A 25,371-nucleotide genomic window follows, 5' to 3' on the forward strand; every position below is an offset into this window, starting at 1 on the left:
TATTTTCAGGCAAAATGATTCAAATCACTCTGAAACTCGAAAAAATTATGTATAAATAGAACATGTTTTGAATCGAAATCCGTACACAGTTTTTTGTCTGATTCAAAACCCGTACACTTTTGAATAGAAATCCGCACACACGCGATATAGACTGGGTCAAAGTCCATACAACAGTAAATCAAAATCCGTATAGATATAGAAGTACAAAAATGAACGTCTTTTATTCATAATTTATCTTTAAATTCACGAATAAATATATTTTGAGGATTAATTGGTTCCTAAAGTTTCACACGGTTCTCTAATTTTTTATATCAGCTAAAATAGTGCAATTTTCGTAGCGTTTCGTAGTAACCAGAACGCCGGAACCTCTCGAAGCTTCCCGGTACGACTTTCCCTTGCGCACCTCAGTCACAGCTCCTTCCAAATTATTTGCCGTATATTTATACTTGTTTTCTTCCATTATATGCTGAAAACAAGAAGAAAGTTCAACAATATATGCATGATACACACGCTGTACGGATTTCGATTTAAGCAATTAACAAGGATCATAATCCGTACGGCACAGTTTTTGTTGAATAAATACAGTTTACTCTATTTACCAGACAATATACAGCTCAAAAATGACAAATACTTACCTTTTCCATCAATTTCAAAAAGATTCACAGAGTAAAACACATATATCCTACTTGAAAAACGTTTTTATCTGAAGAACGTTTCCTTATTAAATTCTCTAACGATACAACGAAATGACAACTGAAACCGATTCACTATTGATTTTTCATTTTTGATATTTTTGTTTCATGGCCTACTGGCGCATAATTAAATTTAACAGAAGGCCAACAGCTCAACGGTCATGTACATGTAACTATCATATGAATTTTCATTTTTATAATGCTTAAAACTGAAGAAAAACATCAAGGTGTACGGATTTCGATACTGTACGGGTTTCGATCCAGCACGGTATTCGGATTCGAATCTGCCCGACTTTTTCATGCAGCTAATTCGTTTACCCGCCAGTGAATGGTGGTGGCGCTGTGAACGTGTCTAATTTTACTTCTCGGTCGGTAAGTTTTGTGACTGGTTCAAGTGACAATCAAAAATGTCGGAAAAAAACGAAATTGATCCTGCCCAGAGCGGCCCGTTGGCTCTTCACTCGCCTGATGCAATAGGACCTACAAAACCTTATTAGAATCAACAATAAAGGAATGAACTAATTAAAACATCATTGAAATAAAATTCTTAAACAACATTCCAAAAAACGTTGAAGTTCATTGTAGGAAGCCAGTGTGTGCAGCTTTTTCGCATCCCCAGTTGCACACACTGTCTGCCTTGAATGAACTCGAATGTTAATGGGTAAAAAGTCTTTATGAAAATAAAAATTAGTTTAAAAAAACCTAAATTAATCCACCTAGCGGTCAGACCCAGCCTTTCTCATTCAAACTTTTATTGGTTTAAATAGATTTACATGAACGCTTCAATCTAATAAATGTATATTCACTCTTTAGGTTCTAAAATATTGATGTTGTAATCTTATACATATAAATATGCAGTCCGGTCTGTATTGAATAATTGAAAAATTTCTTTAACGTGTCTATTACAGTATAATTACATAACATTTTGCATGTTTTTCTGTTTTGATAGAGCACGACCGGTCGCAGAAATAATCAAAAACAACCTTTCAGCTGGCAACCAGTCAATGCGCTATTGTTTTGCGGCAACGGGACTTAAGGTTTTTCAGTCTAAAAATCTATTGTTTTGTTCGTGAATATACGTTTAATCGCTTGCCTGAATCTATCTTCTTTCGGAAATATCGAAGGCCATGAGTAATCTTGTAATTTTGACTACTTTTTCGGTCAAATATGAAAATGTTCCACTGGGGGTAAAGTCACCCACTATACAAAGGGTAAAACCGCCACGAATCCAACTGCTTGTTGTTTTACTTCAAGACCCAAATGCCTCGACACTATAAAGGGAATATTTACAGGATCAGTAAAGCAACTTCAAGCCACATAAGACATCGATGTTAATCGACCATTTTCGATTTGGTTTAAGCTTTTCTTGTAATATATTTTAACAAGACTTATTTTTGAAAAAAGTAAACCTGTGTGAAAACGGCGTTAATGAACCAAAATAATTTTAGAGCCAGGACGGTGTGTTTGATAGGTATGACGTCTCCGGCAGAATTGAAAATAGTAGTTTTTTACTTTCGAAAAAGTACACACCCTAAAAAAATTTTAAGAAAGAATATATAGAAATAGAATTAAAAATATTTTTTTTTTTAAATTTTTTTGAAAAAAACATGTTTTTGCCTGTAAAATCTACAAAAGGTAAGCTAAAACTTTATGGTTGTTGGATCATGGAGTAATAGAAATATGAATAGCTCAATTTTTGTGAAGAATTTTTTTTTTTTTTTGGACGGTTTATTTGGTGTATAGAGTCGTTGGTAATTTTGTTCTTCAAAAAAAAAAAACATAGAAAATTGAAAATATAAATAAAAGAAATAATAATTATTAGTATTTTTCTATACATAATAAGTCTTCAAAAGAATAATACAGATAGGTTTAATGAGTTTTAATTTTTAGCTTAAAGATAGGTATATTATAGATTAAATATCTTGAAAACCCCCAATTCTGAAAAATATATTTATTTTGAAAAACCAAAAAAGTTACCTAAACATTGATTTGAACTTGAATAATCAGAAAACAAAATAAGTTAAAACTTAGAAAAATTTTTTTTTTTCAGATTTTTCACAGTGTATATTTTATTTAAAAAGAAAAAAAAATACCATCTACAACTTTGTCAGAGATACTATACCGATAGAATCAACCGTTTCGGCCCTAAAAATATTGTTTATCCTTAAAAAAATGGTGGGCGATCTTACCCCGCTGGTGGGCGGGCTTACCCCGAATGAAAAAGATCTGCACATTTTCAATGAATTTTTAAAATTTAAAAAAAAAGCTGGAAAATAAACAAAAATATTTTAGTTCTTATTTTTTAAATGCGGGTATTGAATAGAAGAACCTCTTAGCGAAGAAAAAATGAAATTGCAGCCGCAACTTTTTTTTCTATAAACAGAATTGCTTAAGGGGGCGGTCTTACCCCGCTTACCCCTATGTAGGGATTTTTGATGCCGATAAAGGTTCCTATGATAGTTTGAGACCCCTGGCTCTTCTGGAAGGGAGGGGTCCCATACAAATGAAACATATATTTCTGCACAACTCAAGAACAAACTAAGCAAATGATACCGAATTTGGCATGTGGATGTTTTAAGGGGTAATAAAAATGTCCATAATAGTTGGACGCCCCTCTCTTTTCTGGAAGGGAGGGGTTTCATACAAATGAAACACAAATTTCTGCACATCTCAAGAACTAATCAGCTAAATGGAACCGAATTTGACAGGTGAATGTTTTTAGGGGTAACAAATTTGTTCCATAATCGACCTCAGGCGACATTTTGGATTGTAAGATGGCAACTTCCGGTTTTTGGAAAACAGCCAAAAATGGCCGATTTCCACCCAATATAACAATATCCGGATCTATAATGATACACAGGAGCTAAAATCGATCGAAATTGTCTTCAAATGCCATTATGAAATTCAAAATGGCGACTTCCGGTTTCGGAAAAACAGCGGCAAACGACCAAATACCACCCAATATGGGTATTTCCGAAAAGCCACAAATCGACTTCAGACAACATTTTGAATTGTAAGATGGTAACTTCCGGTTTTTGGAAAACGGCCTGAAATGAACGATTCCCATTAAATATGAGTATCTCCGGAATCAGAAAGATGGACAGAAGCTAAAAATTGATCACAGACACAATCTTGAATTTTAACATGGTGACTTCCGGTGTCTGGCAAATAGCCGGAAATGACCAAATACCATTCAATATGGATGTTTTCGGAACCAAAATTACGCCCAGATGACAGAAATTGATTTACAGGTAAAATGACGACTTTCGGTTTCAAAAAAACAGCCCAAAGTGACCAAATACCACCCAATATGAGAATCTCCGGAGCCAGAATGTTGCAAGAAGCTAAAAATTGACCTCAGACACCATTATCAATTGTAGGATGGCAACTTCTGATTTCTGGAAAACAGCCAAAGATGGCCGATTCCCGTCTAACATGAGTATCTCCGGATCTATAATGATACACAGCAGCTGAAATCGACCAAAGACCCCATTTTGGATTCTAGGTTAACGACTTCCGGTTCCTGGGAAACAGCCGGAAATGATCGAATAACACCCAATATGGGTGTTTCTTCAACCAGAATGACGTTCAGAGGCCAGAAATTATCTTAAATACCATTTTGAAATCCAAGATGGCGACTACCGGTTTGTGAAAAACAGCTTAAAATAAACAAATACTATCCAATATGAGTATCTCTGGAACCAGAATGATGCAAGGAGCTAACAATTGACCTCAGGCACCATTTTGAATTGCTAAATGGCAACTTCTAGGAAACAGTCGCAAATGACCGAAAAATACTCAATATGAATATTTCCGTTATCGAGATGATGCATAGAAACCAAACATTAACCCTGGATACCATTTTGAATTTAAAGACGACCACTTTTAGTTTCTGGAAAACAACCAAAATAACTAAATACCTCCCAATATGGGTATTTCCGGTGTTAGATTGATACCAGAAAATCTGCTGAAAATGACCGAATACCACCCAATATGAATATATTCAGAATTAAGGCGATGTACAGAAGCCAAAAGTCGAGGATGTTGTCATTTTGATAAAACCAATCATTTTAAACGATTTGTTATTCGACTTTGATTATATCCTATGACCGATTCGTCGTGCATTTGCAGATTTTAAACACATCGCATGGTATCAATGAATTTGGTAAGTTCAAATTGTACGATACCACATTTAAATTATGTTGAGGCCACATATACTGATCAAAGCAGGTATAGCTCTCAATAGTCTGTGAATTTCTTTTCTTTCCATAACTTTTGAGCCACATATCAAATTGTTATGAAGTTTGTTATTTGTAAGTTTGAGAGATGACTCGTTCGTATGGCACTAGTTATGTTCAAATAAGTCACGTAATCTTTGAGATAATAGACCTTCGTTGTTTTATTGACAGTTTAATTCATAACGGTAGCTTGAGTTTGATTATAATCAAATGAAATGGGAACGTATAGGGCAGCCAAAATTTGAAACCACGTGTTCAATAGAGTGGCCATTTTTGTAACATCATGCGATTTCGATGAGCGCCGGGCGGAAAATGTTTCCTTTTCACTCCAATAATAAGCCATGAAAATTTGAAGTTCATCCGAGTTCATTAAATGGACCCACAAAACGCTTATATTTAAAATAATATATTCTCATAAGAACGACTGTTTTTTATCTCTTTTTGAAGTTTTTTTGCCTTTGTTCCTTAAAATAGTTGTATATTTTGCGTCGAAATACTCTTTAGTTATAAAACTTTATCATTAAGGTCATTCACATATTACGTAACGCTAAATTAGCAGTATTGAATTCCTCGCACCCCTAAATAACGCAAATTTGCATGGTGGCCTCGCGCAATGGAACTCTTTATTGATGGCCTCGCGCAATGGAACTCTCTTATCTCCCTCTTCTAAGTACGTTACGTATTAATGGATGACATCTTATGTTCGTTAGAGAATTTGAAGCTTAAACGTACGTCATTGCAGCAACTGCGTGATGTGAAGCGTCACAATCGGATTGGTGAAGCAAAATTATTATTTTTTTTGTATGGATTTAATGTTAGTTTTAGTATTATTATATTTAAGTATTCTATGGAACAGTTCAGCATTAGTGATCTAAATTGACTAGGGCGGTGAATTTTATCAAATATAGTCGGTAGATCAAAGTGGTCCCCGTGGTTCTGTGGTTAGCAATGTCGGTCGGCTAGCTCTCCCACACGGTTGTAATATCGGGTTCGATTCCCGATCTGGTCGAGGATCTTTTCGAGCTAGAAATTTTCTAAACTCAGCACTGGGGCACGGTGTATCGTTGTACTTATCCTACAACATGCTAAATGAGCCGAAAACAATATCGATAACGAATTCTCTCAACTAATGTAGTTGCTAGAGATCGCATTAACTCCCCAGGCTAGCGTGCGATATTGTTTATAGTCGGTAGATCTCAGGGTAATCGAATTGCAATTTATATGAGTTACAATGGAACAGCAAAGTTCTTGGGCGCGCTTAAAATTGATCCAAGCTCTGGCAAAAATATAGCCTGAGAAGTTCACAATACGCTAGTTGATTGGAATAATTCGGAAAAGTTTCGAAAACTAACCAATAGTTCTTGTTCTCTTCATATCTATGAACTTCTATACAAAATATATTACATGGCAAAAGCTTCAGATCTTAAGAACCTTTTTTCATACGTTCTACAAGAGCATCAAACGAAATCAACAGCCAATCAACTCATTCACAACTTCAATCATCCAAAAGTTCGCTCAAAATTGTTCGATGAAGATCGAAAGCAAATCAAGTAATTTTATACAATCAAGTTCGCGGCGATTATAAAGAGCTCTTGGAGTTAGCATTCACCTTTCTTGGTTGTGAAGTGACCCTTTTTTTTCACTTATCACACGCAAAATTCATGGTAAAAACATTTATTGCCTGAAAAAATATTTGCTCTGATCATTGACCATAAATTGCATTCGAGACATGTCCCTTTTATAGTCAAACTTCACATTCAGGTGTTTTTCGGATGTACGAATGCTATCCAATGTATTAATCAAGTTGTGAATTTTCTACGTGATTCTTTCGCATATGCCGAAATTGATAGTCGTTTCAGACGCTGTAACTGAAAAGATGAAGAATCTTTTGTAGTATTCAAACTAGTCCTGTGCGCCGCCACGCCGCGCCGCCGCCGCCGACACTTTTACGCGCGCCGTCGCCGCCGATGATTTTGAGTCGGCGCGCCGCCAATTTATTTATGTTGAAATATCAATTTATTTATGTTGAAATATAAAACCAAACGTGAGAGTGCACACATTATACGCAATATTTTAGATAAATACCAACGGCGTCACGCCGGCGCGCCGATCGCCGCCGATGTGAAATGTTTTCTACGCCGCCGCCGCCGATGATAAGTTCGGCGCACAGGTTATTTTAAACTTGAATTAGGATGATAATAATACTGTTTTATGAAAATACAAGAGTATTTAAATACGTTTATCGAAAGATATATGTTAAAACAAGAGAAAACCGTTCATTTTTCATGTAAATCGATTTCTAACATATAAGCGCTTTGTGGGTCCATTAAATAAACTCCGATCAACTTCAAATTTTCGTGGTTTATTTTAGAGGTCAAAAGGAATCTTTTTCAGCCCGGCGCTCATTAAAATCTATAGTTCCAAAAACGGCCATATAAAATATGGCCACTCTAGTGTTCAATCATAATTCATCAGTTAACCCTTAACTAGCCCGCTAATCTGATAATAATATAGATCAAATCGGTTTTGTAGTTTCTGAGATAATGAAGTTTCGTGGTTTTCACATCTCGGTACATTACAGACGGAGATACAGTTCGAATAAAGAAAAAATTCAATAGGGTGTTATGCGGCAGCTAGACTTATTATTTGACACTAATTTTGTGGAAATCGGTTCAACCATCTCTGAGAAAAGTGAGTGAGTCCAAGTAGTCTTTGGAATATGTTCCTTTTCATAGCTGGATTTCAAATTTTTAAACATAACAGGAAAAGTAACAGTCCGATTGCAAAACAAATCAATAGGGTTTTAAGGGGCAACTAGACCTTCCATTTGACACTGATTTTATGAAAATCGGTTCAGCCATCTCTGAGAAACATGAGTGAGATTAAACAGTCTTCGAAACACGTTTCTTTAAATAACTTTTGAACCACAAGTTCAATCTTTATGAAATTCAAAAGTTAAGGGTTTTCAAAGTAGCCTGTTCATTTGAAACCAATTTTGTTCAAATCGGTGTTGTAGTTTTCGAGATAGTGATGTTTCATGATTTTTACATTTTGATACATAACCTTTAAACTAAAAATCCGATCACAATGAAATTTAATAGAGTCTTATGGGACATCAAGACCTTTCATTCGCAATTAATTTCATGAAAATTGGTCCAGCCATCTCTGAGAAAAGTGAGTGAGAATAAAAATCTGGACATACACACACACACAAACATACAGAAAATGCTGAGCTCGTCGAGCTGAGTCGAGTGATATATGCCATTCGGCCCTTTGGAGCACTTTTATATCTTCGGTTTTGCAAGTGATTGCTATACCTTTCTAGGAGAAAGGCAAAAAGTTAATTAACCCAAGAAAAATTTCACATTTCCAAAATATTTGTTATAACTTTAGGTAAAGTACATGCAAAAATACGTATATCCTTTTAAAAAATTTGTCTAAAGTCTGAAAAATCACTCCACCTGTAATAAATTCTTAGTTCGCTTAGATTGCGAAATCTCGTTCAATTAAAATAGGGTGAATGAAACCTTGGATGAAACGATTTATGAGTTAGTTTAACAGCAAGGGGCTATACGCTTGATGTTTCTTTTATTTTGCTGAAAATTTCTATAAAATAGGTCGAAATTGCTAGCATCATTACATTTGTTAAAAAAAACATGTTTAACTCAATGTCTTGTATTTTTATTAACCAGAGATCTCTTAGAAGTGTCATTTTTCTAGAATGCACATAATGCCAACCAGCTCTCAATCACCTAAAACTGACCCCGCCTAACACAGCCTAACGATTTCAGAAGGGAAAATTGTAATCATCATTAGATTCAAACCTGCTACCAACCACTCGCCCTCCCAGAAACAACTTGACTCCTTAGGACGGCAAATAATAATAACTGGAGAGCTCAACGTCGACTGCGAGAAGTTCTCCCGCCGGGTTGCTCACCGCACAACCCCCTTCGCATTCGCCGGTAAAAACTCGCAACCGGTCACCGACTTCGTGGCACGTGAACCGTACCGATCCCTCCCAAAAGGACAGTTGTTTTAAGCAACTTTCGCTGCCAGTTAGTGGACTTCTTCGTCCTTCTTTCAAATCCATCAGCGGCGGCGGCCGTGTCACACCACCGGGAATCAAAATAAAAAAAATAACATTATTTACAGCACCGGAAAGCATCGAACAGAACGAGATTCTCCCCCATTAGGCACAAGATTGATTCTACACTTGGCCATGGTTGGTCGCCGAGATGGATAGCCTTGAGTGGGGAATGCGACCCCTGGACCTAGTTGAAGGAATTACGATAGTTTATATTCGCTCACCTTTCTCACATCACCGAGCAGCGGCGGCAGTTTATATGTGCCAAGAGCGCAAAGAAGGATTACAAAGGACGATGATAAGGTGTATTAGATTCCGGTCAGCAGATAAAAGAACTCAATTTGGATGCTTGATTAAAAATCGAGCTACAGCCGAGGAAAAGATTGAAAAATTGTCAAAATGAAGTGGAAAATATAGCAAAGCTACTTCTTCACCTCAGTGCAACCGCCCTTGAACAGAAGAATCGCTCATTCGCGCGCGCTCGAAACACGAACATCCACCTACACACTAGCACACGTGAACACCCGCATCTGCCACATGCGGGAATCGATAAGGAAGGTTATCCTTCCCGTTCACGCTGACCCACGCTCGGTGAAGTCGAACGCCGAAAAAAGTCGACATACCGCCAATTGTGTTAGCTTTCTTCAAAGATCTCATTGATCCCATTGGCAAGCACGAGAGATTCGCTACGAGTTTTCATTCGCTCCAATTGCTTATCGCCTTTAGGTCGGACAAACACGTCCTTTGTTCAAAGTTCGTTTAATTTTTTGTTTAGTGCTGGTTAGAAAAGCTGTAAAAATAGCTGCTTAAAATGTGAGGTGCTTCGAAATTCTCTCATTTCCACTTCCGGGTGGTAGGGGAGAACTTTTTCAAACGCAAACCAACTCTCTACATCAGTCGCATAATACTAAAACGACAATAATCCCGAACGGTACAGCCAGCCACAAATCAAACCCCGCGGTATATTGATTTACCTAAATGGACGCATCTTTTCCCGTACTAAACAACCGTTGATTGAGCGCAAGGATTCGAATCTCCTTGTTCCTGTTCCCCCCCTTGCGTGTGACTTGTTCACCACCGGCCACCCTCTTCTGCACGGAACGTGCGATGCTCGAGTCCCAAGCGAAAGACTGACCAGAGTCTGTTGCCAGCCTTCGTTCGATGTGTATATTCAAATTTATTTGTATAAGTAGGGAAGCGAAGGAAAAATAAGGCATACACTATATAAGGTTGGCTGGTCATATGTGTGCGCCGACCAGAGTCCAGAGAAGAGCTGCTGCCGGTCTTGGAACCGGACTGGACCATATGCAGAAGAAAGCAAGATATGTAGGTACCCCCAAACTCACAACTACCGACCGACCCGCCCGCGTCATCCACTGAAGCACTGAAAGGCAACACAGAGGACGCCCGTTGCGGGCCTCAGTCAGGCAGCGTCCTTTCGATCCCGTAGAAGAAAAGATGCCTTATATGTCCGCCGCACTACTCGCACCCAACTGTTCGGGTTCGACCGTGAGTGTAGTGTCCATCTCCATCCGGCCACACGACTTGGCATCGTTGCCCTCCCACTACCACCAACCCACAGTTCTCCGGCCGCGCAACTTGGAGACCGTGAGTGTATGCTAATATCTCGCACTAGACTTTTGCTCGGCTCGGTGTGCTCTTATTTTTCTACCCTCTCCATCTTCTTTCTAATCTTGTCGTTTCACCGCAACCCGTCCGGTTGTCACTTAACCCCTTTCTGGCTGGCCAAACCAACCCGAGTCTCCCGATTACCACCCAAAACCTGAACTGAAAACAGTCCCCATTCTGCCACATCTCGGGGATCCATGCGAAATGGAGCACTACTGTGTACAGGATGTGGTACGGTCCAGTCCGGCGATGTTGCTATTTCGCACAAAATAGGTACACCTTTTCGGACTGAGTACTTTTTCGCTAAGAATCGGTTCTTGCTGGTGCGCTAGGGTGGTTCGATATGTGGTCGTTGCCCATGAAAATTATCTCTTCAGTTGTTGTAGGCAGAACAAATTTTACAGTGCGTAAAACATATGGCAGATTCGGTTTGAATACGAAAAAAATCTCTCAGCTCATTCAAATTAGTTCACAACATTAGAATAAAACAAAAAAGTAGAACGTGTCTTACCTAAAACTATGAAATTTTAACTTCCAAGAAAAATACGTCTTTTTCAGTCTTAACGGTGGATTAATATCTTTTATGTTTATATCCGACGTTTAGGCCTTTGGACTTGGCCTTCTTCAGGAAATCGGCAAATTTTTAGATCCCCTGAGGAAGACGTAGTCCAAAGCCCGAAATGTCGGACGTAAAACATAGTAGCGTTTTGATTCATCGTTGAGACTGTAGATGCCGTATTTCCCTTGAAATTTTATGTTACAGACGTCTTTGAATGCAAATTTATAACTCTGACTTCTATGTTTCTGTTTTCATACACAATTGTACTAACTGGAAAGGTATATTTTTCCATTTTTCTCGTCTGTTATATACAATCGTTAGCTCGAGCTCGAGCTTGATGACCTCTCATTTTATAGATGCTCCTCCGTGATGAGTCTGAACTAGTGAAGTTGCACAGTGAGCTACATTTCAATGGCTATTTGGGAATAATTTATCATCTTCAATGTACAACAATTCAGTAGCTTTTGCTTTTTTTATAAAGATCGATACCGATGCCGGCTACGACCGTGTAGTCGTTCAGGAAAGGGAGGAAGTGTTACAAGCGTTGTTACCAGAGGCCGAGTTCATCTCTGCATGTCTAACGAATGTGACGAAAAGAAAGTTACTTTGTCACCGTGGTGAATAAGTGATGGAGATTTATACTTTTACCCTTCCCTTTACTGCTGTTCTTTACCGAGTCTAGCGGTAATTTTAACTTCGTCTACAATACAGTATGTCCTATAAAAAATGCGAAAATCCAGACCTCAGTTTCAGATAAGTTTTCTCATATAAAAAAAAAAACAAAAAACATCATAATTTTATTTGGGAATCGTTTGTTAAGCCTTTCATGATTACATTACTCAATATGTCTACAATTTTTCGCGGTCACCTTCTTCAAACGGAGACGGAATCGAGAGCATATCTACTCAATGTATGAGTCAGTTATCGAGTTCCATGCCTTGGTAATGGAAGCTTCAGGGAGCAAACCCTGGGGTGAGAACGTTCACAGGCCTTAGCCTGACCATATGCCCATGTTGAGTAATCCAAAGGATTCAAGTCCGGGCTGCTAGGAGGCCAAATGACCTTTGGCCAGATTTCCATGTTTTCTTTCAGCCACGCTTGAATCCTTTTGAGGTATGACACGGTGCTCCATCCTGTTAGAAAATGACGTGTTGGTGTGCTCCAAATATGGCTTTCATTCATGGTAGAATGTGGTCCTTCAAAATGTTTTTGTAAACCTCGGTTCATTAAGCAGACAATGTGTGCAGCAGGGAAAGCGAAAAATAGGCGAACTGGAAGTATGATACAGATTTGGAAAAATATACCACATCCCGACGGGACTTGAGCCCGCAATCTTCCTGTCTCCGGCATGGTGTTTTGACCAATTAAACTACGAGGGACGGTGGTACTGTTCCACAATCTATATGCGTATCACATTCCACTGCCGACTTATTCTATTGCTCATCCATAACTGCAAATACGGCTTCCAATAAAGCGAGGTTGTAAACTTGAATTTTACGTTCGCTGGAACATCCTCAATCTTCTTTGGCTCCAGCCATAGTTGTATAATTTGATCAGTTACAAGGTGACGCTTTACTCTTGCCCTGGACGAACACTTCAAGTCATATTTGACCAACCGTTGCATGGTATTTTTTAAAATATCGGTTTCCTTAGCCAATTTCCGGATCGATCTGATAGGATTTCGCCTCACTTCACGAACATTTTTCTCAACTTTGTTACTCGCGAACCACTGTTTTGTTTACATCGCCTCAGGGTATACAGTCAAATAATTACACACACATAATGTTAAAGTTACCCGAAAAAGAGTATTGAAAACTTTCGCATTTTTTATGGGACATACTGTAGATTATAACTCCGTCTACAATAGATAGTGCTCGTGCGAGGGGACTTGAACTATTCAGAACACACACAGAGGGTCCAAAGCACCTTCTAGTCTGCCTGCTCCCCATGAGGAGAGAACGAAGCGTCTCTATAACGCACAAAAGCACAGGTACGCGGCATACTTGAAAGAAAGCCACTCAAAGGATGAAGCCAGAATGCTCGCACTTCGATCCTCCGGCCGGCCAGACCTACAAGGTCAAGCTGCTGTAAAGCGGCAACGATCGGATGACGTCCCGTCACCAAACGTCCAGCAACGATCATCCGGCGAGCAAAAAGTCTCAGGTTCGAAAAGGGTTGGTCCCAAAACACTCGGTGGGAGTTACCTACAGGTGAATGGTTGAGGTTATTAGCATCGCTATCACCCTTGAAGGCTACCCCACCAAACTTCAATCCAAGGAGTAATCTAAACCTGTGCACGTTTCGATCCTCGATCGAATTGTGGCACTAGACTCTTTGCTACTAAGGCCTAAATTCAGGTGTTGCCATTTCAAACACGGCTACCTTTACTTGGCTTTGACAGCGAAACGGTTGTGTTGGTGGAGAAGACCATCCCAGATCTAACTGCCTGGGAAGGAGCACAACCTGCCAAAAGCGATCCTGTTCGCAGGCTATTTTGCTAACACGTGGACATTTTAAACGAAAAGATACTGCAGTTCATCCAGAATCAGAAAGACGGTATCTCTGCACTGGAGCAGCGCGTAGGGAGCCGCAAGGTAGCAGGGAAAACCGTCGAACTTTTCTGGAGATCGATGAACCATCCGCCAACCGAAGCAGCGCAACCATCTGACAGGTACCACGAATCCAACACGCAAGGAGCAGCTGTCGCTGCATCCAGGTGAATCTTCATCCCGCTCAAGGGACCTCCAGCGTCCTTAGTAGAAGATTCATCAAAGAGCAACTAACCCTTGCTCTGATCCACGAACCATGGGTCAACAACACAAAGTTTCTTGCCTCAAAAGGTAGGGTAATCTACTATAACACTCAGCCTAAACCTAGGACTGCAATTCTGTTGAGTAGATTAATCAAATACGCTCCAATTATAGAATATATTCAACGTGATGTCGTTGCCATAATAGCAGCAGTCCCGACTACCAACGGAACTTACTACTTCCCTGGTGACCTGAACGATTTTCCGCCTCCCGAGGTCTGCGCACTCGTGCGATACTGCAAATCAGTCAATAAGCCGTTTATTATCGGATGCGATGCGAATGCTCACCACACGATTAGGGGCAGCTCGGATAGCAATAACAGGGGTGAGTACCTTCTTGAATATCTTACTTCCAACGAGGTCAATATATTCAATGTAGGGAACTCAAATTTTACTGACGCCCCACGAGACGCGGTCCTTGATCTCACTATCTGCAGCGCAAACATTGCCGAGACAATCATAAAATGGCATGTGTCTGACGATTAGCGTGGACAACATCTTTGACATCGAAGCTAATCCTTCAAAAAGCGAAAAACTCAGGAACCCGAAAAAGACTAACTGGCCCTCGTTCAGGGAACACTTCCCGGGGGTACACTTCGCGGTCAGCTCCCGGTCTTCCTGCTCAATCGATACACGCACACCCGACGATCTGGATATTGCTGCACATGATCTTGGATGCAGGATCACTACATGGTCAGCTGTGTCCTAAAGGAGAGGTTTGCGTGTCGCAACGTGTCCTGGGAGAATGAAACGCTCTAAAACCCTCGCTGTGAGGCCAGATGTTTGTTCAACAGGGTTAAAAGCACATCCAACTGGGATGAATACAGAGCGTCACTCACCAAGTGCAACGCAGAGCTACGCAAGGCTACAGAATTTTATGATCAAGTTCGGCGTGGGCATCCAAACGATGTCCAAAGCAGCACGACTCCAAAAAGCGATGTCCATTGACTCTGGGCCATATTCCAGTTAGCTGACGGAAGTAGAAAGGAGAGACAAAACTCCACCTAAGTTCTTCAGGCCCATAAGCCTCACATCTACACTCATGAAGATAATGGAGAAATTGCAGATAGCCATATCCGCAATGAGTTCCTCAAAAGCCACTACATAAAGAAACTGCTGTTTATGACATAGTGACTCTTATAGAAAAGTCGCTGAAGTATCAATAAACGGCGTTTTGCGATTTGCTTGATATTGAAGGCGCTTTTGATAATACATCCTAAGCTTCGATCAATACAGCTCTTCTGAAGAGGAGGGGTGATAATACTACAATGAACTGGAATCAGAATATGGTCTCGAGCAGAGAAATCCCATTGGGAAATGCTTCAACCACCGTCTCAGCGACAAAAGACTGTTCACAAGGGGGAGTCCTCTCCTTCTTGCTTTAATCGGTCGATGTATTTTTAAGCAAGCAACCCAGCTTGGTTACAAGATTGTCCTCATAAATCGCGGAAAATGTGACGCAACAATTTCGAACGGCCTTCAGGCGGCACTAGACACTACCGTGAGTTGGTGCACTCAAGAGGGGCTGAACATAAATCCCGCTAAAATAGTTATTGTACCTCTCACCAAACGGAGGAAACACACTCTGTCTCCCCTTCACTGAATGGGTGTTTATTCACCTTCTGTATAGAAGTTGAATACCTGGGTTTTATTCTGGACAGTAACAGTGAATTGGACGGCCCAAATTGACTACGCAGTCAAAAAAAGCTACAGCGGCAATTTGGGCTTGTAGCACACTATTTGGCCTAACCTTGGGATTGAAACCACAATTGGCCAAATAGCTAACCGATGGAATAACACACGGGGCTGCAGACAAGCTAAACAGTTTATCTCTCCAAACCCTGCAATAACCAAGAAGCTTCCCAGTCCCAAGCGTGGTGAACTACGTCTCTACACGGAAATTATTACGACAGACTGACCTGCTCTTTACCACCTAAAGAACATCGGTATTGTCTCAGGCGACATCCATAAATTACGTAACGCAAAAAAAACCCAACCCCCAAAGCTAACCCCCCAATAAAAATTTCGTAACGCTGTAGAAGATTTTGCTTGATAAACTCAACTTTCCAATATTTTTTCGCAAAATAGACGAACAGTAAGTTCTCCCAGATGGTCTCGAGGTACGATGCTGGCCTAACAAGCCAGTCGTCGTAGGTTTGAGTCTCGGCTCGGGAGAGACTGTTAGTGTCAGTAGGATCGTAGCGCTTTCCTCGCAATTGTTCTATACACTAAACAGTTGGCTGCAAAGTCTGTGTATAACAAAGAGAAGGTCAAGTTCCGAACCGGAATGTAGCACCAAGGCTTTGCTTTGCTTTGCTTTTACACGTTTTGTGGTGAGACCAACATAGCAACCATCGCAGTCTGCACTAGGAAATGTGCAAATAACATTGATGCGTTGTAATGTTGTGATGCAATCTTTGGTGGTGCTGAAAAATCATCATTTTCTTCTAATATTTAAAAGTCTGTGAAGCAGAAAGCTGGGAAGCTCCGCAGCCGCGAGGTTACAGAGTCCGCTTTGACAAGCAGGTGGTCGTGGGTTCGAATCTTAGTAGAAAAACGTGTAAAGGTGATAATTTGCAACCACTGATCCACCATAAAGAAACTGGATGAGCTTTTAAGACCAACATAATGCCAACAGTTCATCCACCATTGCCGAAATAGATCACCAGAAAGAGAAAAAACTGCTTTACTCCAACACAACATCTAAGAGAATCATTCATTCAGGCCAAATAAGCTGTGTACCTGGATGGAAAATGGGTTAAACGTATTAGGAATGCGCCACATACGGTAAACGGTAAACAAACGTAGCGACGTCCAAAGCAATTTGTCAAGCGTCAACAATAAACGTCAACGGTCGCTGACAGCTTCCACATAACTTGAGTGCAATAGAGCCGGAGCGCAATAGGACTTGTATTCAAGTTTTTAGTTACCAAGAGACTATTTTTTTCAATATCGATGAGAGTGCTACGTAACCAAAGTATCTTAGAGAAAATAATAATTCCATACAGTAATAATAACAAATTTTACTTCTGATCTAGGATTAAGTTTTTTTTTGTATTTTCAATGTCCGTTAGGTAGATGGTTAGTAATGTATTGATAATTATTGCCGTTATATTGTGTGTATTATCTGTGTGACTGTATTTTGAACTATCTTTATTGTAAGTTTGTAGAGCCTTGAAATGGGGTATACAATTTTTGAAACGTCGGTGTAAGAGAAATATCATCGTTTCATTCTAACATTTTGAAGACTGTAAAACCTAAAGAAACTCCTCTGAGTTATCTACCAGTCGATGAAAAGCATAGTGAACATATTTTTTAGTTCTTCACAGCTGCCGCCTCTCAACTCCGACAGTGAATTCAAAATTATTTTCCGTTTTAAGAATGTTTTATATTTTCCGCGCATTGATGGTTTTAATCCTAAGGTAGAATTATTTGAAAAGCCGTCTTTTTTTTTTAATCCCATAGATCATTATTTTGAATTCATTGGACCGACTCTCCAAATTTTTACATCAAATGAAATGTACTAATATTGGTTTAATTTGTGCATAATTGCAAAAATATTGAAACCTTTGTTTTAATTTTTCAATTTCCATAGTGTAAGTATCAGGTCACCCATCGTTCCTCCCCGCACCTGTGAATAGTTAGGGTTCCGCCTAGGCAATCAATAAATTTGATTTCGTCAAATCAAACATTACGTGAAGTCGCTTGACCTCACATACGGAACGAGCGATTTTTTCTTCATTTCCAATACCACTCGTTCCGAAAAAGCAAATATTGCTCTACATGAGGTGAGAGAAAACCCCATTTTTAATTTTTTAATGGACACCTGAGAATTTTTTGTACTACACATCCAAAATTTAAAGACACAAACAATGTTGTTGTTATGTTAAAGTTGTTTGAAGAAACAAACGTTAATACAAGGAAAATTTTAAAATGTTATTTTTTAGTGCAAAATAATCTACCGAAGAAATCCATGAATATAATTAGATTTAAACTGCTTGGACTGGCTTCGTACTGGTTCCGCATTTATATCTTCACTTAGAAACTTTATCTAGAATTCATGTTTTCTGTTGTAAGGGAAACTTATACCTTATGTTGTAGACTTTTAGAATGATTGATTTCGTAATTGTCAGTTTTCCGAGTTGCTGAGCATATAGAAGCAAATCTCTCATACAAAAATCACATGGTTTGCTATGAACGAAAAGCATGGGTGAAGAAACAATATTTAACATAACTTTATAAATCAACTAACGATTCACGATGTAAAATCGTTACTCTGTTGCAATGGAAAATCCGTACCTGCCATTCATTCTTCAAACAGAACAAGTTTCTATATTAGATATTAGCCTACATTCAACGGTCATGTCCACCCTGAAACAGTACACAGCCCATTCGAGCTTGGCAATGTTTTAAGAAATTGCGCACCCTTTCACCAAAATCCACCAGCAGCCCGCAACCGGATCGTAAGCAAGCATGTTCGGTGGGAGGAACCAGCAGAGACGATTCCGGCTCAAGACAGCACTTGCCACAGCCCAAAATCCTGTGCCCGAGAGTACGATAACGCGCCGACAAATGTGTCCATTTTATCATCTCCCCTGCTTAATCTGCAAAGTCCAGCTCCACACCGAGTGCTCCAATATCATGCTACTACGGGACGGGAGAAGCTCATCCAGGCTCGATCAGCCGCGCGGCATGGCCAGTGCATGTGTATATATGCAAATCTCGGAAGAATGTTTCGTAATTCTAGAAGTAAATAAGTCCGACAGAATCAAGCTAAGCCAAGAACGAGGAAATATAGAACACACAGATCGGCCGCTGCACGGTCCAGCTATACCTGCACGAACAATATTTAAAATGAATTTTCTGACCCTTCTCATGTCGAAGCCGTTGCCGATAATCCTTCTGGAGAACATTCTTCTTAGTCCGCACCTGCAGAGCGCAATTTCTGTATCGTTTCACCCATCCCAATCAGCATCCGCAAAGACTGGTCACTGCTGACCACAGCGCGTTTTCTGTGTTGCCCACGGACGTACATATCCTAACGACGACGACGACGACGATGACGACGACGATCACCCACCACCCACTATCTAAAAAAGCAACCTCATCCCCTGCACTCTGGCTGCCAACAACAACAGCAGCAGCAATGGAAGCAGCAAAACACACTACAATCAACTCCTCAAAGCCTGTTCCTTGCCGCGATTGACCAAGCAACATCGCTGCGCGCCAAAAGGAAGAAGAAACGAGAGAAATTTTCATTTTCTAAAGTCCCCTTAGCATCAATATCATCATCGCTGTCGACGTGTACACAGCTCCTGCTTCCAGCCCGACAAACGAGAACGACGACGACGACCAAACCAAGATCGAAAAAGGGGGTTGATTACAAACACAAGCAAATAAATTTTCTTAACTTTACTCACCGGTCAGTTTGTCCACTACACCGTCTGTCTCCCCGATTCGGTCCGAGTCTTTCCAAACTTATACTCGAGAGCTATCCACAGCACAGCAGCATCGGTCAAATACATAACAACGACGGCGACGACGACGACGACGGCCACAATGCTGCTGGACTGGAGAAAGCAAATCTCTCGGACTCTCGGACTGCACAAGAGTCCTGCCTGTGTACACATGAGCACAACTACAGCCGTCACGTACCTACAAAACCGTGGAAACCCCAACCCTCTCTCATCCATCCTCACACGTCCCCAGTGATTCCTCGCCAGTCCATCACAAACCGCCCTCCCACCCGCCGAATTCTTCACTTTCGAAACGCGCGGGCAAAACGATTTTCTTTCCAACGACGACGTCCACCTTTCACATACATGCTTGTGCTTCCGTTGCCTAACTACCGCTCCACCCGGCAGGCACCCCCGTCTACCACCAACCAACTCTGTTCGCGGCCGGCTATCGCATTCGTCCACCCTGCCCGTCCAGTGGCCCGCACCACAGCTTTCAACATTACGCTGTACGTGTTTCTCCTTTTTCTCCCCAGGGAAATTGCGAGTGAGGACCAAACAAAAACCTATTTCAAAGACAGTGTGCTGCATATACCCGAGCACACGTATCGCGCGCGAAGCAAAACGTGTGACGCGCGAAGCCTGAGCCGTCGTCCCGTGTGCTTCTTCTTCTTCTACTAATTCCGCGAGCTCACACCCTCGAAAACTGGCCCACCCCATCGCAGAGCGGAACCTGTGCTACCATCATTTCAGCATCCACCGCATATATTGCAAGCAACCACAAGGGATGTCCCTGCGTGACGCGACAGAGTGCGCCCGAATAGCGACAACGATCCGTCACGTTACTCAAGATCAACCCCCGTTCGAAAGAACCCGTACTTCGTGCATACAGCAAAACGTCGACACAGGACGTGCACAGGACACAAAAGCTGCCGTTGCCTGTTGGCGGGCAGCCGTTGTCGCACACTGGGCGTTGGTGGTCAAACCGTAGGAAACGTGATGGAAGCATTTCATTCAGCTTCTCTTATATATTCAGATGGATCCAATTTATTTTTTTTTTATCGAAACAAATGATACGAGTTATATCGATGCGGTTTAAAATTTTCGTACTTTTTCAAAATGACAACTGAAAATTTGGATTTTTTTCTACTGCTGTCAAAAAAGGTGGAAGAACTTAAAGAAAAACTGATTTATTTGTCATGAAGATTGACATTCATTATGAACGAAAAAAATATTGATCATTTGAGAAAGGTCCGTTACCGGCCTTTCGACGAACCGGTCTTCCACTATCTTCCTGACGAATTATTGTTGAACTTTGCAGGAAACTGTACACTAGGGTGGGGAATCGTTCTATGGAAAAAACGAAACTTGATAGCAGTAAGCCAGAACCAAGTTTTTTTTTCGATTGGGAGCCCCAATTAATCCTAAATTTATCGGAAGTCGATTGGTTTAGTCTCCGCTTTGCGCATTTCATCTCAAATTTATATGAAGATTTGTATGGAAAAACCAACGTTTTTGCATTTTCCATTCTAAAGAGCTCAAAGTGGCTCAAACCATAGGTTTCATGACTTCAAATGGTAGGTTTTTTTATGCCTAACAACTTGGCCGAAGACATCAACGAGCTAGGGTGTCCCAAAAAAAATATTAGAGCTGTTCGAAGTTGAGTATGTCGAAATTTATATTGCTAATCATAATTGCTGCCAACACTGCCAGTGTACCGGCGTTAGTCAGATTTCCTTCAGAAGTAACCTCTGGAACACGTTGTAAATTCTACCTACGCCTAGAATATTGACCTGAATTTGTTTGTTTGATCCAGCTGAGTGTATAAACTCATTACGACAGGTTATTTCTGATGGGAATGCTACTGGCGCCGGTACATTGGTAATGTTGACAGAAAACAAGATTTTCTGCATTTAAATCGACATACCCAACTTCGAACAGCTATAGCTCTTCTTGATGACATCCTAGCTCTTCAGTGCCTTCTGAAAAGTTGTTAGACATCTAAAATATTACATTTTTACATAATGTAGTGCATTATTAGATCATTATTGAGCTCTCTAGAAAGGTAAATGCAAAATAGTAGGTTTTCCCATATAAATTTTCATACAAATTTGAAATGCAATGCGCCAAGCGGAGACAAAACCAATCGACTTCCGGTAAGTTTAGGGTTGTTTGGTGCCCCGAAAAGAACCAAAAAAACTTGGTTCTGGTAAATCGATCACTTTTCCCCACCCTACTGTACACAGTCAAAACCGAAAAATTTTCGCTTTCAAAATGGTTTACCGTGAACTTTTTGCCAAAATTGTTATGCAGCTCATAGCAAATTGTACAATGCACTTGCAATCAGTGCAGTAAAATTTCCAGTCACTCATTTGGAAATGATGAATATAAACGAATCGGTAAAACCTAGCAACCATCCTTTCAACGTGATGTTTACTTATAGAAACCTTGATTTGAAAGGGCCAAATTAATTCATTCGCCACCCAGCAACATACCTTCGGCTGTTCACTCATTTGAGTGACCACACATTCTTTCGAGACATGGCACAATCTCAGCAACAATGCAGTTGCCTGTAGATTGAAACAAGCATCATTTTATTTGAGTCAGTCATTTGTGTTTCAACTGATTCTCGCTAATGAAATACGCTGGACTAAATTTATTCCAGAATGGACCCAAGCTATTCTAAACGGAGAACTGACAAAACTGATATCTGTTATTTGCTGCCGTATGCAACATACAGCTCGCCGTTTGAAACAGGCTGGACAATAAAAAACAACGCGAAGCTTTCTTATTCCATTTACTATTTTGCAGTGCCTGATTTTTTCATGCCATTTTTCTCGCTGGGTCTTTCGAAGGCTCTCGCTGGGCCTTACGAAGGCTCCTCCACCATCCAGATAACATTCTGATGAATCTCTCTCTGATGCACAGGAACTGGCAAATATTTTGTCCTATAATGAAGATACCATATCTTTTCCTACAAAACCACTAGTGAGAAAGTACTTACTGAATCAGAACTGCAAAATGGTGATGAGATATGAAAGCTTCAGGGTAATTACACCTGGTTTATTCGACGCGATTTGTTAAATAGACGTTTCAAATAACTACTGTGAACAATCTTGTCAATTAAATTTTTCTCGCGGTTATATTTATTGAATTTCAAGTTGAACATTCACGCGACAGAAATCGTGACCAAAGAACAAACTAACTAAAAGATAAAATCTAAATAAAAAACTACAGGCAAATAGTATCTTCCTCTGATGAAACTGAGCTGCTATTCCCACGGATGATCTTGCCGTTGATTTGGAAGTCACTCGTGAATAAGTGCATCGCTGGGTCTTTCGAAGGCTCCTCTATCATCCAGATAATATTCTGATGAATCTCTTTCTGATGCAAAGGAACTGGCAAATATTTTGTCCTATAATGAAGTCACTAAAACTTTTCTTACAGAACCACTAGTGAGATAGTACTTACTGAATATTAATTTGATTTGAACGTGCTCAGGAGCCGCATGTTTGAATTTCTAGCGTATTTATCAATCTGCAATCTCCCTCGACTATAAATAACCGCCAGATGCACCAGTCTTCACAATGGACAATAGCAGAACGTAAAAACTGCACCGATGACTACTTTTTAAGATGTTCGACGTTTCTTATTTCGTCGCGCATAACGCGAGAGAATAAAATGTTGCACTTACGCGAATTCTCATATGCAATTGTCAATTTATGTGTGAAAACAAAAGCAAAAATATTTCCTTCCTCTACTTTCGCAAGCAAAAACCAAACCAATATCAACAAAGTCGTCAGGACCAATGCATTAAGGCTGAAAACATTGCATTTATTCTTGGTTTCGATAGTGATTTATTGTTTACAATATTTCGCGACGCACCATAGTAACTCTTTGCCATTGAATACGTGCAGCTATTCAAAGGAAATTGAACTGCAGTTACTCAAATGAAATGTTTATCAATATGATACGATTGGGAACTGTTTCATTTGAAATAGAGTGATTATACTGTTGACATTTTCGATTGAGTAGGAAATTTTACCGCACTGCTTGCAAAATGCCCCTTGTTTTGACGCCATTTCGAACAGAACTAGGCATGCGTAAACAAAACGAAATATTGAATACAATGCTTATGATCTTAAAGAATCAATTCAAAAAAAAAATTTCATTAATGGTTTCATCATTATATTACATGTGATAGAGAAATTTTTGGACTGTCGAACTTTCAACGGTCTGGCAGATTCCAGCTATTGTTTTAAACATCAAGATGGTTTTTTACATCGAAAATCAGTTACTAAGTAGAGGAGTACCAGTTATGGCAATACCTAAAAAAATGTCCCAGTAATGGAATGAACATGGCATAATCTATGGAGTTTAAATGAAGCATTGCAATAACTGGTACTATTGCACTTATGCGATATAGCCATAAATGGTGCACTTGCCGTAACTAGCTTACCTACCCTATTGAAGTACAGCTTCACGCAAAGTTGGACTGTGCGTAACCACATCAATAATGCGTCTTTTCAGAGCATCTTTTGTACTGTTTCGGAACCAGTACAACGGATGTGTGTTATTGTTCATAACGCATTTGGTGCTCTAGCGAATGTTCAATTATTGGACGGCTCAAAATCAAAACACTTTTGAAGTATTAACCGGTGCTAGAGTTGCCATGATGATTCGTACTGGTATTGGAAATATTTTTCAGAATGCATTAAAGCAGTGCAAGCAGTATTCAATACTGATGATTTTGGTACTGACTAGGTTAATGCAAATATGAACTGATCGATTCACTATCATGAATCCGGTCATTCAAAAACATCGTCGAATCAATAACAAGTAAAAAGACATTGAAATTGTTTAAAACATTTTGAATTTAACGACGACTCTGGTTTTATTCATATGCATTCGGTTTCATGTTACTGGCACCAGCGTCAGTAAATTCTGTTGCAACAAGGCTCGCTTTTGGCTGTTTCGGTTGCTGACAGTGACCAGCGGATTTTTGAGCGCCCCGAAACTGATCGTTTTTCCAAAACCGAAGTCTACCGAAACACTACGATTTTGTGTGAATTATACATATTCTGATTTCTATCTCTGTGTGTATTCATTGCGCAACTGTTGTGTTATCCTTTTGACACATTTGTTGTGCAAAGCCAGAGCATTAAATATGCGTTTTGAGAGGACACATCGGTTGATGTAAGCTTGAACTTTTGCGTGTAGGATGAACTTGATGCACTGTCAAGTTCAATTACGATTTCTTTTTATGCTTCTCGTCCTAAAAGATTTTATGTATTCATTCAAAACACTTTGCCTTGCACGGTGGTACGAGGGCTCAAAATCGTGAACTTTTTTTCATTAACTGTTGAAATACTGGTTCAACTTTCAGAAAAAATATAATATACAAAAAACCTCAAAGAATTACAACATGTTTTGATATTATCACAAAAAGCTTTGCTGAATACACTTTTCTTCTAACTCTTCTTGTTTTGGAGTTAAAACGTTCTTTGTTAGACTAGTTCTTAAAACTAAATATTTTCGAATATCTGGAAAACTCTAGCATTTTGAAAACAACAATATTTGTACATTATCCAAACGCACAACTTTGTTCAAAACACAAAAAAGATAGCAACACAGACCGAGTTATTGCCTGAATACGTAAAAAAAATATCATCCCCAGATCACAGTTGAGCATGAGCATGAGCATGATTGACCGCCCGCGGTTGCTACTCCGTTATGGCCAGATCAGCTGTAATAACACAGAGAACCAGCGGATGATGTTTGGGATTAACATTCATCCTCAATGTGTTAAAACTGGGGACCTTAATCTTTATATTAGGCAATACCAGCGCCGGCCGCATCCGAATGCAGGTCAAAGAAGGAGTATGTATAGGAACATGTTGACGT

At 39.9% G+C, this 25,371-nt stretch overlaps 1 protein-coding gene across 2 annotated transcripts in view; it reads right to left on the reverse strand.

Moving 5' to 3' along the window:
- The window catches only part of LOC129721045 (coiled-coil domain-containing protein lobo), a 465,133-nt gene that overhangs the window by 405,702 nt on the left and 34,060 nt on the right, over window positions 1-25,371 (reverse strand). The window contains exon 1 of one of the 2 annotated variants that reach the window (XM_055673139.1): window positions 19,432-19,492. The exons of the other annotated variant lie outside the window; for it this stretch is intronic. The gene's annotated coding sequence lies outside the window, so the exon portion shown is untranslated. Of the gene's footprint in view, window positions 1-19,431; window positions 19,493-25,371 lie in introns of those variants that run through there. 2 annotated transcript variants of the gene reach the window in all.

This window comes from Wyeomyia smithii, chromosome 1 (genome assembly GCF_029784165.1).
Source record: "Wyeomyia smithii strain HCP4-BCI-WySm-NY-G18 chromosome 1, ASM2978416v1, whole genome shotgun sequence".
Classification (NCBI taxonomy): domain Eukaryota; kingdom Metazoa; phylum Arthropoda; class Insecta; order Diptera; family Culicidae; genus Wyeomyia; species Wyeomyia smithii.